Source organism: Phoenix dactylifera, chromosome 17 (genome assembly GCF_051530095.1).
Source record: "Phoenix dactylifera cultivar Ajwa chromosome 17, Ajwa_hap1_PhDact_Kaust_v1.1, whole genome shotgun sequence".
Lineage (NCBI taxonomy): Eukaryota > Viridiplantae > Streptophyta > Magnoliopsida > Arecales > Arecaceae > Phoenix > Phoenix dactylifera.
The window spans coordinates 9437536-9443535 of NC_143206.1; positions in this window are offsets into that span (position 1 = coordinate 9437536).

Sequence of the window (6000 nt, forward strand, 5' to 3'; positions counted from 1 at the left end):
GGTATTCGGCACGACCTGCCATTAACGCGCGAGACTCTCTCAAGTCTCCGATGCACTCAGTCATTTAATGAACACGGCCCAAGACGATCTCCGGATCACTGAACCATCAGAGCGCATGGCTCTACCTGACCGCCGGTTCATTCGGTAATAAATGCACTTACCATCCACAGACCCCAGGCCCGCTGCGGCCGGCGGTTCAACCACTCCAACAGGTCCGATCGACCGTGACAACTCCCTGATTCCGGTCTGATCCGGTTCCGTTCTCCATTACGCCATTAATGGGCCAAATCGTGCCCAATTATTACAAAATAGGACAAACCTCCTGTCACCTCCCAGGTAACAAAAATCCTCCTATAAAAGGAAACCTGGGGGAAAAAGGGAGGAAGGACCAAAAAACAAGAGAAAAAACCCGGAGCTGGAGAGAACCCTCCTAGACCTGGGGGAAAAAGGAGAAAAATAGCACAGACACAATTGAACACAAGACTCTCTTTGTCTTCTCCACATACTCTCTCCTCTGCTCTCTCCACATACTTGCCCCCTCTGACTTAGGCATCGGAGGGCCGGCGCCGGGGAGCCCGGCCACCGGTTTTTCTTGCAGGACTTGCACACCCCCCGCGGCGGAGGACGCAACCAGCCGGCGCATCGCCGTCCGCCTCCTGCAGCAGCGGAGCTCCTCCTTCTACGGCTTCACGGCGGCCCCCGGGTCCAATTTCCAGCAACAGTTGGCGCTAGAGGAAGGGCCCGAGTTCGCTACCATGAAGCTAAGAAGCAAAGGGGCTTCCAACGCCTCTCGACGTCCTCCACCAAGCCCAGAATGTTCCGTTCGGAACTCATCACCTCCGGCTGAGCCAGCACCTCAAGTTCGACCGGAACAATTTGATGCCCTGGTGCAGCAAGTGCAGGCGTTGGCTACCGCCGTTCAAAGCTTGCAACCCAGGGGCATCCCAGCAGCACCGCCTCCCCCGGCTCCAGTTCAACTGGGGCCCCCTACTAGCGGGCTTCCTCTTCGAGGTCAGGACTCTCAAGTCCAGGCCTCCCTCTGGAGAGAGCACCCAGTCAGAGATCATGGAGGCTGGCCACAGCCTTCAGAAGCCGAGTCGGTTCCAGGGCAACCTGCACCCAGAGGAACCGCTGTAGCGATCCTCCAGAATGACGAACTCGACAAGAAGGTCGAAAAGCTGGAACGCCAAATCCAGGCACTCCACGGGAGAAAATCGGGACGTAACGGCGACTTCGAGTTCAATACGAAGTCGCCCTTCTCCCAGGAGATTGAAGATGAACCGGTTCTCCTCCGGTTCAAAATGCCCCAGGTGGAGCCTTACAACGGCAAGGCTGATCCCTTTGACCACCTGGAGAGTTACCGGGTCTTGATGGCCCTACAAGGAGCCTCGGAAGCCATGATGTGCAAGGCTTTCCCGGCGACACTCCGAGGACCAGCCCGGCTTTGGTTTACCGGGCTGAAGCCAAGTACGGTCTCCTCCTTTGAGCAGCTCGGCAGACAGTTTGCCGGCAACTTCGCCGCTAGCCAGCCCCAGCGGCGGACATCCGACTCCCTCCTCGACATCAAACAAAAGGAGGGAGAGTCCTTCAAGGAATATCTGGACCGGTTCACCGCCGCAACATGGGAAGTCCGGGAGCTTGACCAGTCAATCGCCATGTCGGCGCTGAAGACTGGAGCCCGGTCCTATAGATTCCTCTTCTCGATTGAGAAGAATTTTCCAGCGGACCTCACCGAAATGTTCGCTCGGGCACGGAAGTATGCCAAGGCAGAAGAGGCCGTGGCAGTTAGGCGGGGTGGAACCGAGCAGAATCCCAAGAAGAGGCGCCGCGAGGAACGCGGCCGACCCAGAAGCTCGTCTCCACGACGAGCCAAGAATCCGCCCCGCCCGAAGAGTCCACCCCGGTTGAGAGGACCACCGCAGCAGAGGTCACTCCGCCCGAGGTTCCCACTGCAGGCCCGTGCACCTGAAGGGAGGTATGAAAAGTATACTCCCCTCAATGCTCCTCGGGCTGAAATCCTCATGGAGATTGAGAATCGGGATTGCATCCGGCTCCCCCCTCCAAAGCCAGACACCAGAATCCGGCGTGATCTCCGGAAGTATTGCCGTTTTCACCGGGATCACGGCCATGATACCGAGGATTGTTATCAGCTCCGAAATGAGATCGAAGCACTCATTCGCCGAGGGGTGCTCGATCGGTTTGTGCAAGGCCGGCGCGAAGGGAAGAAGCCAGCCGAAGGAGCAGCACAGCCTGAAGGTTCCAATGCCAACAGGCCCATCGCCGGCGTCATCAACACTATCCGAGGAAGGACCTCGGCTGGAGAAGCCTCAGGGGAAGGAGCCTCCTCGAAGCGCCCGCGCACATCTGAAGCTATCTCCTTCTCAGATGACGATCTAGAAGGAGTCGAAACTCCCCATGATGATGCCATGGTCATCTCCATGATCATAAATAAATTTGATGTAAAACGCATCCTGGTTGATAATGGAAGCTCGGCGAATGTTTTGTATTTTGATGCTTATTGTAAAATGGGGATGACAAAAGAACAGCTACGGAGGATGAACGCTCCGCTAGTTGGATTCACTGGGGATTCAGTCCCAGTAGAGGGCGAGATCGACCTTTTGGTCACAGCCGGGCTCGCCCCTCGTAAAAGTACCGTGGGTATGAGCTTCCTTGTGATACGCCTGCCCTCGGTTTACAACGCCATCCTTGGAAGGCCAGGACTCAACGCCCTCCGAGCAGCAGTCTCAACTCACCACCTGCTGATGCGATTCCCCACCAGTCAGGGAGTCGGTGAAGTCCGAGGGGACCAAATGGTGGCAAGGCGATGCTACCTAGCGACCCACGAGGCAAGACGACCAGCCGAGGTGCCCGCCCCAACGACTGACCAGCCCTCAACTGAAGCTATGGAGGCACGGGTCAACCCCCAGAAGGAGCGGGTAGAGCCTGGTGAGTTGTTAATTCAAGTCCCCTTGCGAGAGAACTTTCCCGGGCTAACCGTGCAGATCGGCTCTGGCCTTGGCGAAAACGGGAGGAGTCGCCTCGTCAACTTCCTACGGGACAATATGGATGTCTTCGCCTGGTCGCCTATAGACATGCCGGGAATAAACCCGGAAGTCATGGTCCACCGGCTTCAGGTAAAGCCGACCTGCAAGCCCGTGCGACAAAAGAAGCGAGGCGCCGCCCCTGAACGACAACGAGCAGCAGCCGAGGAGGTCGGTAAGCTCCTTGAAGCCGGCTTCATCCGGGAGATATCCTACCCGGAATGGCTCGCCAATGTGGTCCTCGTCAAAAAAGCTAGCGGAAAGTGGCGTATGTGCGTGGACTACACCGACCTGAATAAAGCCTGCCCGAAGGACAGCTTTCCACTTCCTAGCATAGACCAGCTCGTGGACTCCACCTCGGGTCACGAGCTGCTGGCATTCATGGACGCCTTTTCCGGATATAATCAGATCCGCATGGCGCCAGAAGACGAGGAAAAGACAGCCTTCATCACCGACGGGGGAACCTACTGCTACAAAGTGATGCCATTCGGTTTAAAAAATGCCGGGGCAACTTATCAAAGGCTGGTCAGCCGGATCTTCAAAGACCAAATAGGCCGAAACATGGAGGTCTACGTGGATGACATGCTGGTGAAAAGCAAGGCGGCGCAAGACCACATAGCCGACCTCAATGAAGCATTCTTCATACTCCGAAAGTACCAGATGAAGCTCAACCCAGCTAAATGTGCATTCGGGGTCACCTCCGGCAAATTCCTCGGCTTCATCATTACACAACGAGGAATCGAGGCCAATCCAGAGAAGATCCGAGCCCTCCAAAGGATGACGCCTCCCAGGATGGTCAAGGAGGTACAGCGGCTCACGGGCCGAGTGGCAGCCCTCGGGAGGTTTATCTCCCGCTCGGCCGAGCGCTGCCTTCCATTCTTTGCAGCTCTCAAGAAGCCGAAGAACTTTTTGTGGTCGGACGAGTGCCAGCAATCTTTTGAAGAGCTAAAGCACCTGCTGGCGTCCCCTCCCCTACTCACGAAGCCTCAACAGGGTGAGCTCCTCTACTTGTATTTAGCTGTCTCCCCTGTAGCAGTAAGCTCGGTCCTGGTCCGAGAGGAGGGGAAACTTCAGAAACCGGTGTATTACACCAGCCGGATCTTAAGGGATGCTGAGACCCGATACTCCAAGCTTGAGAAGACCGCCTATGCTTTGGTCATCTCAGCTCGGAGGCTCCGACCCTACTTCCAAGCCCACACAGTGGCCGTGCTGACTGACCAGTCGATCAAGCAGATCCTGCAAAGATCGGATCGTGCGGGTCGGATCACTAAATGGGCCATTGAGTTCGGGGAATTCGACATTGAGTACCGGCCCAAACAGGCGATCAAAGCACAAGCACTCGCAGGCTTTATGGCCGAGTGCACTATACCAGATGAGGTCAAGCCTGAACCTGAGCCACCGCTGGAGCAGACCCCGAGTTTTACATGGGCTCTACATGTCGATGGCTCTTCAAACTCGGAGGGTAGTGGAGCAGGATTTATTCTCACCAGCCCGGAGGGGGTGGTCGCCGAGCAGGCCCTGCACCTCGAGTTTCCTGCTTCCAATAATATGGCGGAGTATGAAGCGCTCGTCGCCGGGCTTAAGCTAGCCAAAGAGCTAGGAGTGAAGGACTTGAAGGCCTTCAGTGATTCCCAGCTCGTCGTCAACCAAATTGTGGGCGACTTCGAAGCTAGAGACCCGACCATGCAGAAGTATCTCCAGAAGGTACGGGATCTCGCTTCGACCTTGGACTCTTTCCACATTCAACATATTGCCAGGTCGGAGAATCTCAGGGCCGACCAGCTATCAAAGCTGGCGTCCTCTCGCATGAGCGAGCTTCCCAAAGGGGCAGTCCTGGAATATCTCCAAAAGCCCAGCACGGACGAGACCGAGCAGACCCTCTGCACCGAGCTCGAGCCAAGCTGGATGGATGGACTCATCAGCTATCTGCAAGACGAAACCCTCCCTGCTGATGTACGAGAGACTCGCCGAATCAAGCGCCTCGCCACCCGATACATACTATACGAGGGAAAGCTCTATCGAAGATCCTTCACCTCTCCCCTTCTCAGATGCCTTCGCCCAACGGAAGCTAATTATGCCCTGCGCGAAGTCCACGAAGGAATTTGTGGAAACCATCTGGGAGGACGAGCCTTGGCCCATAAAATTCTGCGCCAAGGGTATTATTGGCCGACACTCCAGAAGGATGCTATGGATTTCGTCAAGAGATGCGACCGGTGCCAAAGGAACGCCAACGTTCAGCGCCGGCCCTCGGCTCTTTTGACCTCTATCAGCTCCCCTTGGCCTTTTGCCCAGTGGGGAATTGACATCCTCGGGCCATTTCCTCTGGCCACCGGGCAAAGGAAGTTCCTAGTCGTCTCCATCGACTACTTCACTAAGTGGGTGGAAGCTGAGCCCCTCGCCCGGATCACCGAGCAGAAGATGCGGGATTTCGTTTGGAAATCCATCATTTGCAGATTCGGGCTTCCCCGCATCCTTATCTCTGACAACGGTCGCCAGTTCGACAACATCCATTTCAGAGAGTTCTGCTCCGAGCTTGGCATTGACCACCGCTTCACCTCGGTCGCGCATCCTCAGACAAACGGAGAAACCGAGGTAACAAATCGTACTATTTTGCAGGGTCTCAAAACCAGGCTCGACAAATCCAAAGGACAATGGGTCGAAGACCTATACAATGTCCTGTGGGCTTACCGGACTACGTTCCGCGTCCCCACCGGCGAGACTCCCTTTAACCTGACATATGGGACGGAGGCCGTCATTCCACTGGAGATTGGGCTCCCCTCTCCAAGAGTCGAGCACCACAATGCTAGCTCCAACTCTTCGCAGCTCAGAGGCAACCTCGACTTGATTGAGGAAACAAGGGAGGTCGCCCAAGTGCGTATGGCGAGGTACCAACAAAAGACAGCTTGGTACTACAACGCCAGGGTCAAAGTCAAATCTTTCAGACCAGGGGACCTTGTCC